The sequence below is a fragment of the Rhamphochromis sp. 'chilingali' genome (assembly GCF_963969265.1).
Source record: "Rhamphochromis sp. 'chilingali' genome assembly, chromosome: 7".
Lineage (NCBI taxonomy): Eukaryota > Metazoa > Chordata > Actinopteri > Cichliformes > Cichlidae > Rhamphochromis > Rhamphochromis sp. 'chilingali'.
Window position 1 is genome coordinate 39,339,822 of NC_137934.1, and position 14,504 is coordinate 39,354,325.

Here is a 14,504-nt window from a genome sequence, read left to right on the forward strand (position 1 = left end):
ACGGCCAACACGTTAACAAGCTAACTGCGCTAACACACTAGTTCACACCAATGTAATTGAGCATTGCATGGCACATCCAACATACTGTTTTACTTTAGTCCATGACTCGCTTACCTTCAGGGTCATACGTCACATGAAAACCAAAATAATTCCAAACGCCAGATCTGAATGAGGGTGGGGGAGGTCCATGTTGCAAAGAGAGCTTAACTTCTGTCTCGCTAGCTTGCCCTGCGCTCTTCCTTCTGACTATGCTGTCTGTGTTGAGCGCTCAGTGGATCTGCGCTCGACAGTGCAGCCTAGGCGGAGTAGTCGAACACAGATTCACTGAGCGCTCAACACAGACAGCATCGTCAGAAGGAAAGTTGATAAAATAAATTACAAATGTTGTATTGTTCGATACATATGCGTACTGAACCGAAAGCACTGTATCGAACGGTTCAATATCGATACGAATATCGTTGCACCCCTAATATATATATATATATATATGTATATATATATATATATATATATATATATATATATATATGTATATATATATAAAAAAAAAACACCCAGCACGCCCCTGCGGGCGGTTTATCCTTCAAGCTCGGGTCCTCTACCAGAGGCCTGGGAGCTTGAGGGTCCTGCGCAGTATCTTAGCTGTTCCCAGGACTGCGCTCTTCTGGACAGAGATCTCCGATGTTGTTCCCGGGATCTGCTGGAGCCACTCGCCTAGCTTGGGAGTCACCGCACCTAGTGCTCCGATTACCACGGGGACCACCGTTACCTTCACCCTCCACATCCTCTCGAGCTCTTCTCTGAGCCCTTGGTATTTCTCCAGCTTCTCGTGTTCCTTCTTCCTGATATTGCTGTCATTCGGAACCGCTACATCGATCACTACGGCCGTCTTCTTCTGTTTATCTACCACCACTATGTCCGGTTGGTTAGCCACCACCATTTATATATATATATATATATATATATATATAAATATATAAATATATATATCTATATGTATGTATGTATATATATATATATCAGAATCAATCAGGCTGGGTCACCCAAAAAACTTCCACCCATCATCTTCCTTCTACTAGCAGGTTGTAAGAATGTCTAAATCTCAACAGTCGAGTAGTGTAATGCAAAACCTGTAACATCTAAATTGAATCAGAACTACACATTTTGGTAAATTTATGCATATAGTAGGCGCTGAGATCCTGCCTTCCTCTGTTCTAGCCTTCAAGCATGCAGTGCAGAACAAACAAAAACAAGGTGACATATTTGTCACTGACTGGCTCACTGGGGGAATCTATCATTCCCTTGGGAAACCACGTTTACTGCTGCCTTATTACCAAAAGCAGTGTGCTTCAAAAAGATACAAAAAACAAAAAGCTCATCTGTTTTCAAAGTCAAAGATAAAAGCTGTCCCTGGTAATTCGAAAAATACTCACATGAAGCTTATCTAATATAGCCGGCCCTGTCTGCACACTGCATTTCATACACGTTAGAGCATTTTAATTAACAGCAACAAGCACCTCTACCAGAAATGTAAAACAGGGACTTTCTCTCTGTGTCTCGGTGTGTGACTCTGCTGCAGACACCGGACTCCATCTGGCCCCCACCCGGCTCCCGAGGCCTTTCTGCTGCCTTATCGTGCATCATCGATTAGGCTCGGGGATGAAGCTGTCCGGGGACCACCCATTTGTTTCACTCCTGCTGTTGTTTACGATCACTACAACCCCCTATCATTCTCTCACTCCATCTCTCTCTCTCTCTCTCTCTCTCTCTCTCTCTCTCTCTCTCACACACACACACAAACACACAAACAGCTTCCCCTGGAGGAGACAAGAGAGAGTGTGGCTCCAGAAGTGACAGAAGTGGGCTGTGTTGGTGCATTACTGTGTGTTGTGCCTATACAAAAATTTTTTGCATTAAAATATCAGGATATAGTTAGCGTATTGTCTGTCTTGTCTTAATGTTGGTTTAAAATGGAGCACTGTAACAAAAAATAATTTCCCCCAGGGATCAATAAAGTATTCTGATTCTGATATGTCATGTTTGTTATTCATTCAAGACTGTAAATACAAAAACAATGCTTTGACGGCATTATATAAATCTCAAGTATTCATAAAACCTTTCTTTTTGTAAAGCAGTTAAATACTGTACTGAAGTTGCTGATTGTTTAGTTGGAAACAGCACTGTCTTCAAGGTTAGCTAGCTTCCTACTTACTGAACGTGTTTGTGCATTAGGTCCTCTACAGAACGCTGACCAGCTAATGTACCATCTACGTCCACACAGGAACCATTCAGTAATAAAGTCACAAATTCTTTGGTACCACTTGGTACGCTGTACTTGCACACCTAAAATATCAGAAAAAGCTTAGAAGATCAAACATAAGTGATACATCCATTTTTTAACTTAATGCACATGCATATTTGTGCAGTTTGTTACTAACAGCCTGTTGCAAAAACATATCATTTGTTCCCATTCCTTAAGTGAAATCTATGAAAATGCCAACGATAACACAGTTTGACAGGCATAAAATAGTATTTTTGTACCACCAAGGTTATTCCCAAAGAATCATTAGCCAAAGTGGCAGTTCTGTGAAATCTATGAACAATATCTGAAGGTCATATCCTTAAGAATTAGGGAAAAAATCCAGCAAAGACCAGACAGAGGACCAGAGAGATCTGGCACTTCAGCTGATCCATCTATTGTTCACCAAAGCCTCATCAGACGTGGTCTCAGTAAAAGGCTGTCAAGAAGCCATTCTTAAGGAAGGGAAGCAGGGAGAAGAACTGGATTGAAATCAGTGTAGTGATTAGGGCTGCCACGATTAGTCGACTAGTCACGATTTTGTCGACTATCAAAATCGTCGACGACTGATTTAATAGTCGACGCATCGTTTGAAGCTTTGTAAGATCCCAAAAGACGCAGGAATAAGTAGTAGGATTTAAGAGTGTAATAACGGACTGAAACAGAAGATGGCAGCACTGCATGTACAAGGATGCCAGCTGCCGTTAAACCCCGAAGAAGAAGAAGCTGTGTCCCAGAATTCATAGCGCAGCCCAGCTCAGTTTCCAACAATGGCGGCAGCTAGTTAGTTTTAATATTACTCTTATTATTCTTTCTGGGTCACAAAATAAACGTTTAACATATTTTCAGGCGAGAATGTAGCTGTGTAAACCTCAAATATCTGCTCAGTTTATCAAGACACCGCATATTTTCAAAAGCGCTCCGACGTTTTCGGAGACGTCTGTTACCCACTAGCTCAATAGCGAGCCGGGGGCAAGGCTCACTAGAGCCGTGAGAACACCGGACTCCCGGCAAATCATTTTCAAACCCACCGCCGTCTTTCGCTACTCAGGTTAAACATGATATATAAGTCACTTAGATAACTTAAAAATGTTATTGTTTAGCCTTTTTTTGTATTTTATTTGTTCCTGAGTAAATCTGTTTGGCTGAGATTAAAGTTATAGTTTTTACACAGCTGAATAAACGTCAAGCAGACAACTGATTATCAGAAGTGTGAGATGCTCGAGAATATACTCCAGTGTCCCGTTATATTTTAGATAGCAAGGAGTTTATTAAACTTCACCAAAACAATCTGCAGATTTCATTAAAATTTAACAAACTATCATCTTGTCTTTATTTTTAGTTAGCACAGACCTTAAACACTTAAAGCTGTAAGCTAATGATAGTTATATAAGAGCAGATGCTGCTGGTGCAATAAGCTGTACGCTGTACGTCCAATGGACGATGATCTGATTAGTCGACTAATCGCAAAAATAATCGGTGACTAGTCGACTATCAAAATAATCGTTTGTGGCAGCCCTAGTAGTGATGAATCTAAATTTGAAAATTTTGGTTAACATCATCATCCACACGTATGGACAAACCTCAATAGAACAAACAATAGAACATGATCTCTCACTTAGCCTCTTTAGAGCCCGTATCCCAACATTACTGAAGCACTGTAGTACTGTCCTGACAGAGAGCGCAACAAAATTCAGCCGTCATTCAAAGACGAACTTTGAATGCCCTTCAAGTATTCTGGAAAACTATTCCCTATGACTATTTAAAGAAATTACAAAAAAGCTATATCAAAGGGTTAAAGTGAACAATCCAGGTACAGATATCCATAAGCTGTGGTATCAGTACCTCAGCACGAAGCAAGTAATAAAGGCAGTAACGTTTTTAAGTGTAATATCTCTGGGTACACTTCATTTGGTGGCCTGCCTGCCCTGACAACTTTGTGTAAGCATATTGCACAGCCTGATAATGGTTTGTTCAAAACTGGGATTGTGTAGAAAGAGTCTAGACATAAATGGGAACTTGATCTGGTACAGCTGAATCAATTCTAAGGATTTATATTTACACATTTAATTTTCTGTATGATTAATCCTTTTTTTTAAAATTAATTATGAAAGTGAGTGCAAAAATGTCACTCCACAGTGTTCCAACGGCAAAGTTCTTTTTGTGTTGGTTCCATGCCTCACCAATAAAGGGCTGTAGTGGAAATCAAATCTGTTATAGAATGTCTGTCAAGTCCAAACATGGAGGAATCTCATCAAGAGGAATTCTTCCAAACCAGATTAGTCAGGCTGCTGTAAAGTCATTTACAACTTGCAGGCATTTCGTGTCTTTTTATTCACTGGTTAGTAGACTTCCCTGCATGCCACTCAAGTGTGCTTCAAGTCCACCCCTTTGTAAAGTGCTTTTGACCAGAACCTGCAGCCGCTGTATAATCGGTTAAGGCTATCACCAAGGCTGCAGAGTGACAAGACTGACCTTGATTTCATGACAGCAGAGCAGTCCCATATGGTCTACTGGTTAGGAGTCCTGGTTTTCACCCAGCTGCCCTGTTTTCAACTCCCGGTATGGAAGCATGGCTTTAATGTGGCCATAAGTTGATGTGTTCTTTTTGCTGGATTAAATGGGGAAAGGTGTTGGCTGAAGTCCAACAACAGATAAGCCAGCAAACCTCTGGCTAAGCACATGGTATAAAACAGCTAACTGTTCAGATCAGTACTCTACAGTCCACATCTGGACAAGCAGGACTGCTAGTTTGTTTGGGGAGTCAAGGTGGCTGTTTTATGTGAAAAGCAAATGACCATCTTCGAACTGAGGGAGGGGGCATTAATAACACTCTGGATTTGGTCGTAACACTTGGCATAGAAACTGAACAGTTATCACAACCCAGCACTGGACAACAAATTTGATGCCATTCTGAAAGTGCTGTAAGTATCTGAAAGTATCTACAGTAGGTTACAAAACTGATTCCACCACGTATCTTCTTCAGTGCCATGTGGCAAGATAATATAGAGCAGCCACCTAAACTTTAACCCCACAGAGGTTTTGTTATAAACTGGCAGGATTGGACCCAAACGCAGACTCGCAGAGAGGAATTAAACTCAAAGCACAGCTTTATTGTTGGGGAATACAAATTAATTTAAACTGGAATACAGGAACCTAAACTAAACACACAGAAAAACACACAGCCATGAGGAAGATTGCGACGCAGACATAAATACACACAAGGGCAAATAAGGGAACAAACCACAGGAGGGAACACAGATGAACATGATTTAACTAACTAGACAGGGGGAAACAAAACTGAACATGACACACATCAGACAGGAGAGTATCAAAGTAAAACAGGAAGCACTAAGACTCATACTAATTCATACACCATGACACGGGAGCTGGGAGGAAAGAACACTCAGGGAAACGAGGGGAACAAGGGAGGTAACGGGAGGAAACAAAGAGGGCGACACGGAAACAGTTAAGGGAGACGAGACACAGACATGCAGATAACATGCTAACTGGAGGGGAAATGGCATCGCACTCATTTAGAAAAACTGTTTATTACTCTATAAAAAAAGCTCTTTGTGAAGCTAGGATATGTTAATATGATGAATACCTTAATATTCAGTCATCACTGGTGACTTTTCTTCCCCATTCTGATGCCCATTTTGCATTTCCACGTCCACATATCTAAATGCACTGAATTTCTGCCATCTAATTTGCTATACATACAATATACATGAAAAGAATGTCCGGTAAGTGTTTGTGGTTCATGTCATCGTGTTAAATAGATTCATATAGATTCAGTGTATGCAGCTTGTGCACACACAAATTCAGGACTGAATGTAAATACAGGTTATTGTCCTTTTTAAATGAAGGTTCTGTCTCCCACAACTGTCCTGTGCTCCAAATGGAAATCTCCTACATGGCAAGCATACTGATAGACTGTAATAACCTCATCCTGTGACCTGTCAGCTTTGACAAGTGCACCAGGTGCACTGCAAAGTGTCGCCTCCACACTTTAGTGTTTTTCACAAGGTTTTGGAATCTGATTGTTTGGTCCATTTGCACAGGGACACAACTGACAGGGGACTGCGGTAATTGGATTGATGTTGGAATGTGTGTGGCCATCAGTTTCTTAGCTAATTCCCCTGACTCACTCATTAGACTTGGAAGCAGGTCTTTAATTAATTATATTTCAGCACCAGCTAATTAAGGGTGGAAATACGGTATGAATGAAAATAAATGAAAGGTGGGAATCAGCTTGTACTTGTTGATGGCATCATAAATTTTCCATTTCAAAAAAAGAAGTAGAGTGGAACATTTTTAAATTGCAAAGTGAAAAAATAAGGCAATGTTTTCAGCAGAGTAAATAATCCTGGCTGACACTAGAGTGATATAAATGGGAAATGCTTCACAGTTATATGGCTGTTTTTTACCTTTGCTAGATTCTACAAAGCACTTTAGAATATGTTTATTACTCAACAGTTCATACACGCTCACGCACCAGTTGCTTATTTAGTATTTGTAAAATAAAACTAATGAAAATGTGAAAAATGAACAACAGTGGGCAATAACAATAACTTTTAGTTCCCACTGAGAGAGACTGGCTTTTCTTTCCTAGGATTAGTTTCTTAATATATCCATTTGCTGTGATGCATTTATTCATGGATATCAGGGGTGGGCAGCATTTCTTTTCTCAGAATGCCAGCATGACTTAGATACAGTAAGCCAAAGGCCAGTAGTATTAAATATGTTGAAAAAGTGGCACATTTATATATTAAGGTCAGTGTAGGCCGGGGTGGTGGTCCCCATCTTTAAGAAAGGGGACCGGAGGGTGTGTTCCAACTACAGGGGGATCACACTCCTCAGCCTCCCTGGGAAAGTCTATGCCAGGGTGCTGGAAAGGAGAGTTCGTCCGTTAGTCGAACATCGGATACAGGAGGAACAATGCGGTTTTCGTCCTGGTCGCGGAACACTGGACCAGCTCTTTATCCTCTCCAGGATACTTGAGGGTGCATGGGAGTTTGCCCAACCAGTCTACATGTGTTTTGTGGACTTGGAGAAGGCATTCGACCGTGTCCCTCGGGGTGTCCTGTGGGAGGTGTTGCGGGAGTTTGGGGTGTCTGGCCCATTGCTACGGGCCATTCGATCCCTATACAACCGTTGCAAGAGCTTGGTTCGCATTGCCGGCAATAAGTCGGACTCGTTCCTGGTGGGTGATGGGCTCCGCCAGGGCTGCCCTTTGCCTCCGGTTCTGTTCATAATTTTTATGGACAGGATTTCTAGGCGCAGCCAAGTGGCGGAGGGCTTTCGCTTTGGTGGCCTCAGAATCTCATCTCTGATTTTTGCAGATGATGTGGTTCTGTTGGCTTCATCGGGTGAAGGCCTCCAGCTCGCACTGGAACGGTTTGCAGCCGAGTGTGAAGCAGCGGGAATGAGGATCAGCACCTCCAAATCTGAGGCCATGGTTCTCAGCCGGAAAAGGGTGGAGTGCCCACTCCGGGTCGGGGATGAGTTCCTGCCCCAAGTGGAGGAGTTCAAGTATCTCGGGGTCTTGTTCGCGTGATGGGAGAAGGGAGCCGGAGATCGACAGACGGATTGGGGCAGCAGCTGCAGTAATGCGGACGCTGCACCGGTCCGTCCGTCGTGGGAGCTGAGTGTAAAAGCGAAGCTCTCAATTTACCGGTCGATCTACGTCCCTACCCTCACCTATGGCCACGAGCTGTGGGTAGTGACCGAAAGAACGAGATTGCGGATACAAGCGGCAGAAATGAGCTTCCTCCGAAGGGTGGCTGGCCTCTCCCTTAGAGATAGGGTGAGAAGTTCGGCCATCCGGGAGGGGCTCAGAGTAGAGCCGCTGCTGCTCCACATCGAAAGGAGCCAGCTGAGGTGGTTCGGGCATCTGACAAGGATGCCCCCTGGGCGCCTCCTGGGTGAGGTGTTCCAGGCATGTCCCACCGGGAGGAGGCCCCGGGGCAGACCCAGGACACGCTGGAGAGATTATATCTCTCGGCTGGCCTGGGAACGCCTTGGTGTTCCCCTGGATAAGCTGGAGGAGGTGGCTGGGGAGAGGGAGGTCTGGGCCTCTTTGCTTAGGCTGCTGCCCCCGCGACCCGGCCCCGGACAAAGCGGATGAAGATGGATGGATGGATGGATGGAGGTCAGTGTAGGGACTTATTAAGTAACGCGTTACAGTAACTACGTTATTATTGTGGTAACGAGCACGGTAACTAGTTATTATGCCAAAATCAGGAACGCATTAATCGTTACTGGGATTTAGATAGGCTCGTTATTCTTTACTTCGTGTGGTGGCATCGCGGAGCTTCCACAGATTCAGTAACATTAGCAAGTGGTGGAGGCCAGCAGGTGGATGAGGGAAAGGGGAGGCAGGAGGAGCAGAGGCCCGTTGTTAGGATGCCTGGGTGGTTGACCCAAGGTTTTTGAGTTTATTATTTATTATTTCCAGTCTTTGGTTTCTTTGAGTTCTGTCTTATGGTTTATGTCTCTGTCTTCTCTAGTTGCTCTGTCTCCCCTGTCAGCTGTATCCCCTTGTCTAGTTCGCGTCTCTGTGTATCCTTAGTTGCGATATCCCCGTGTCCAGTCAGTGTCTGTGTCTGCCCTGGTCCCACGTCTCTGTTCCCTTTGTTATAGTGCCTGCCTGTGAGTCTGTGTTATGTTTCCTGTTTTACTTTGAAAGTCCATGTCTCATGTTAATGTGTCTGGTTTCGCTTCCCCTTGTCTCGTTAGGCCTGATTTGCCCCAGCTGTGTTTCCCTCCTGTTACTCATTCCCTGATTGCTCCCTTTGTGTATTTAAGCCCTGTGTTTCTCTGTGTCCGTGTCGTGATCTACCGTTTACCTAGCTGTGTGGTCTGTCAGTCCTCCGGTGTAAGTGTATTTTGATTTTTTTCCCAGTTATGTGTAGCCTGGCTAAATTAACCAGCCCAGAACACAGATTATCTTTGGGGTTCTTTTAATCTGAATGATAAAGTAAGTGCTCAGAAGAAAATAACAAGGTTGTAAAAATAAAGAAATAAAATTGTTACAGACAGCTCCTATCCAGTAACAGCTTTGTGCTCTGGTAACCCACTGCTACTGCAGGTTATTTCCCCAACTTTATCAGCATCTGGAACTCAAGGACATCTAGCGTCATTTCGTGTCTGATATAAACCCAAACATAAATAAAACAAAACTTAGCAGTGCAAAAATAACTGCAGTGGCTTCTCCTGCATAGATACAGAGCCAAGATTAAACAGTTAACACGGTACATTTCCCTCTTACCCACAGAGATAGTATAATACAAGTGTGAACTCAAATACATACAGTGCATTAATCCAGCAGAAAACGGAATATGGATCCCTCTGAGACGAACGGCGAAGTTGGTGGCAGCTACTCCTGGTGCCTTAACTGTTGCACACTTTGCGTTCAAAACAGATCACGCAGCGAAAAAAGGCATTGCACACCCACATAACACCGATGCAAGCTAGCACTCGTGCATGTCTCCGTAGATCCCCATGATCCCTTCCGCTCTCAGAGGTACCCCAAAAGAAAAACAGTGCCATCCAGTGGCATGTCCCATAATATCGAACTTCCACCCGGCTACATACTCCCCTGCTTAAGAGTCAACGTCCCCGGTGACTCAATTGGTATATCTCAACTCATGCACTGCTTCCTTAAAGAGAGCAGTACCCAAATTAGTCAACAACTGAGACAGTACCTCAGGGCTCAAGGTGATGGCATGACATGCTGATACAGGGACATGGTAAGGGTTTGAATGCACTCCAGCATTAGCTCTTTTACTCCGACGGGGCACTGGTGTTGGTGGAATGACCCCAATATCCCTGTTAGTTTCAGTAGCAACTGTCTCTGGTGTGGACACCTGCTCAGAGTCAGATGGTACAGTAACACGAGCATCATCAGTGTTTACAGACTCAGAAATGTCACTGCTTTGAACTGCTTCATCAGACCCCTGCTCTGCACTTGGGTATGAGGTTTCTCCGAACAACACATACTCAGGATCTGGATCTGAACAGCCTGTTTTCTCTTCTGTCCTAGGACTCACTACCACAGGGGATTCATTATTTTTCTTTTTCCTGGGTGCAGGAATTGGGCCAATACAAGGTCTAAGGTTAGCTCTGTGAACCCGTTTTACTGGCCCACCCTCCACCGGCTCCACTGCATGTGTGCTGCCCTGGACTTCGACAACCCTATAAACCACAGGGCTCCAGGCGTCCTGAATTTTGTTCCTGCCTTGGGGCCAGTGTCGCAGATAAACTAACTGACCTACTTCAACAGGGGGGCAATAGACTCGGGTTTTGTCCAGCTCAAGCCTTTCCGCTGCTTTCTGCTCCGTGTACTGCCTTGCTCTGTTATGTGCTTCATTTAAGCGCTGCTGATGCACAACCAGCCAGTCATGTCTCTTATCAAGCACCTGCTCCTGCCCCAGTAAAGCATCTACAGGAAGGTGGGGGTGCACTCCAAACATGAGGTAATACGGCGAGTGCCCTGTGGTGGCATGGGGAGTCACATTGTACGCATAGACCAATTCTGGCAAATACTCAGGCCAACGGCGTTTCTTGTCAGGTGGGAGGGTACGCAATAGGTCATGAAGTGTCCTATTGAAACGTTCACATTGTGCATTACCTTGGGGATGATGTGGTGTAGTACGGCTTTTTTTAACCCCATATAACTTGCACAGTTCCTGAATCACATCACTTTCAAAATTTCTGCCCTGATCAGAATGTAACCTCTCTGGTACGCCATACCTCATGAACCACTCTCTAAGCAAAATCTTAGCAGTTGTATCAGCTTTCTGGTCGCGTGTGGGGAAAGCTTGTGTGAACTTGGTGAAAACATCTGTAACCACCAACACATTTTCCCGTCCATCTGAGGCTGGCTCCAACATGCTAAAATCTACTGCAACCACTTCAAGAGGTCTAGTGGCCAAAAAAGGCTTGACAGGGGCATGAATCTTGGGCTGTGGCAACTTAGTAAGCACACATCTGTAGCATTTCTTAATCCACTGGTCCACTTCTTCATACATACCAACCCAAAAACATCTCTGTCTTAACAGATTCTGGGTCCGCTCCACCCCCTGATGCCCCATCTGATCATGCACACTCCCCAGTACAGCTTCCTTTAAACAAGCTGGCAAAAGGAGCTGCTGACACCTCCCCAAATGTCCATCCTCAATGACCCGATACAACAATCCCTCCAACTCCATGATACGTGACCACTGCCGGAGCAGAGAAATCACAGACTTAGCCAAACCTCTCCTCTGCTGGTGTGTGGGTTTCTTCTTTTTGTCCCAAAACTGCCTAAAGGACTTGATAGTAGGGTCAGAGCACTGAAACTGTCGCAACTCTTCCTTAGAATACCCTGGCAGAGTGGGTGTATTCCCTTGGGAATCAGTAAAATGGGTGTCTTGCTCAACTGCTGTGACCCGGGCCTGCCTCACCTGACAACATTTTACACCTGCACTTACTAAGTCCAGGCCTAGCGTTGTCCCTCTGCTGACAAGGTTACAGATGGATATGCATCCATCAAACTCCTCCTCATCTCCTGCAGGCTGGGGCTCCCCTGCTAATGGCTGTCTAGAGAGGGTATCGGCTGCTGTGTTACACCGACCAGGACGATACTGCACCTCAAAGTCAAATGGCGCTAACTGGGCAACCCAGCGCTGTTCAATGGCTCCCAGCTTTGCTGAGTTCAGGTGGCAGAGGGGGTTGTTATCTGTCACAACTGTGAATTTGGAGCCTAAGAGATACCCCCTAAACTTCTCAGACACAGCCCATTTAAGGGCGAGGAGCTCTAATTTCATGCTGCTATAGTTTCTGTCATTTCTCTCTGCATTTCTCAACCTTCGGCTGGCGTATGCTATAACACGTTTCCTGCCACCCTGCACCTGATAAAGAACTGCTCCCAGTCCTAAACTGCTGGCATCCGTCTCAACAACAAATGGCAGTGAGAAATCAGCATAAGCAAGTAGGGGGGCACTCGTGAGCTTCTCTTTCAGCTGTTCAAATGACTCTTGACAAGATGGCGTCCACACACTTTCCAGCAAGTTTTTATATTTAGCTGGACTGTCCTCCTTGCCCCATGCATTAATCAGATCATGCAAAGGACCTGCCAGCTGCGAAAATCCATGGAGAAATCTCCTGTAATAACTGCAAAAACCCAGGAAGGATCTCAGCTCTTTAACTGTGGTGGGTACTGGCCACTGCCTCACTGCAGCTATCTTGTCTGGGTCCGTACCTATCCCTTCAGCTGAGATCTGGTGACCCAAAAAGCGTACACTAGATTGGAGAAAATGACATTTCTCCACCTTAACCTTCAGCCCAGTTTCCCTGAGTCTCTGCAACACTGTCTGAAGACGTGTCAAATGGTCTTCAAAAGTTGATGAGTAGACTAATATGTCATCTAGGTACACGAGCATGATCTGAAGGATTAAGTCACTCATAGTGGCCTGCATGAGTCTTTGGAAAGTGGCTGGACCGTTACACACACCAAAGGGCAATCTGGTATATTCAAACAACCCAAATGGGGTTGTAAAAGCAGTCTTGTGCCTGTCTCTTTCGTGAACTGTCACTTGATGATAGCCACTTGCCAGGTCGATAGTCGAGAAAAACCTTGCACCATGTAATGCATCAAAGGATTCATCTATACGGGGCAAAGGAAAGGCATCACGTCTGGTCTTGGCATTTAGCCGCCTGTAATCGACACATAACCTCAAGCTGTTGTCTGTCTTCCTCACCAGCACAATGGGCGATGCATAGGCACTAGTGCTTTCTTTGATCACACCCTTTTTCAGAAGCTGGGTTATGTGTTCTCGCACCTCTTTGTACTGTGTTGGAGGTATCCGTCGGTAGGCCTGAGTGACCGGGACATCATCGACTAGGTGTATCTCATGACTGATCTTCTCTGTATAACCTAGATCTTCTTCCTTGAAAGCAAAAACATCTGCATACTGAGCCAAAAGTGCAGCTAATTTGGTCTGTTCCTCTTGGGAGCCACTAATGCTCAGCTGCTCTATCAGCAATTTCAGTTCACCATCAGATTCTTTAGCCCCTTCCTTATTCAGTGACACTTCCTCGTGGTCAGCAGAGATACGATTAAACTGCACCTCAGCTGCATTTTCAACACACTCCACTACAGTAAGCATACCAAGTCTGGTCCGGGGAGCCAACCACACATCTTCCTGAGAGAAGTTCACAACTTGAACTGGAAACACGTGCCTGTCAGTTTCAACAAGAGTAGGAACAACAACCAAACCACTGGGAATGAGCGTGTTGGTTGGCTCAAGTAACATTAAGGTCTGGTCATCTGAAACTTTCCCAAGCCCTCTAGCAAATACTGTGGCCACGGATGATGCTGGCACGTGTACAGTATTTTTACCAGCTAACCGGGCGATGGATGACCTCTCTAATACTTCGCAGGCTTGCACCCTCTGAAAAGCTTCTCCCCAAGCAGCATTTAACTCTCCTCCGAGAGTTGAATCAAAACTAGCAATGGCTAGCTCCTTACATCTCTTTATTATGTTCATTCCAACAAGAACAGGGGGGGATCCCTCTAGTCTGCTGGCACCTTTTCCCACCTGCTGTTCCACATCATTTTCCTGCACCTTAACTTTAGCTGACATTAGCTCTTGGTCCTGTGGCCCTCCTGGTTCTGGGGCGGGGTCCCTGACTACCAAAAACCCACACTCCTGCGCTGTTAACCCCATGACCTGCACATCCAGCTCAATGTAACCTATATAAGGAATTGGCAATGAGTTAGCTGCAGTCAATTTAAGCCATTTAGCTGTAAGGGTTACATCATCATCTTCACCCATTAGGTGTTGTCGGAAAAATGCCTCTGAGATGGTGCTAACCTGGCTCCCTGTATCCAAAAGGGTTCTAGCCTTAATCCCTCCCACCTCAATTTCAACTTCAGGACATTTACCAACTGCTCTGTCAAAAAATCTCTCACGAGTTAGGGTCTTTGAGCCAGTAGTCTCCCCTCGAATTGCCCGGCTCTTGGCAACCGAGGTGGCTAGTTTCCCTGACCAGGTGCAGGAACAGAAACTGGAGAAGCTCCTTGCTTAAGGGTTTTGCACTCCCTAGCAATGTGTCCAACTCCCTTACACTTGAAACAGATGGGCTTCCCATCATCAGTGAACTGGAACTTTGATCTGGGAATCCCACGTTTAGGGGCCCTTTCTCCGGATGTAACACT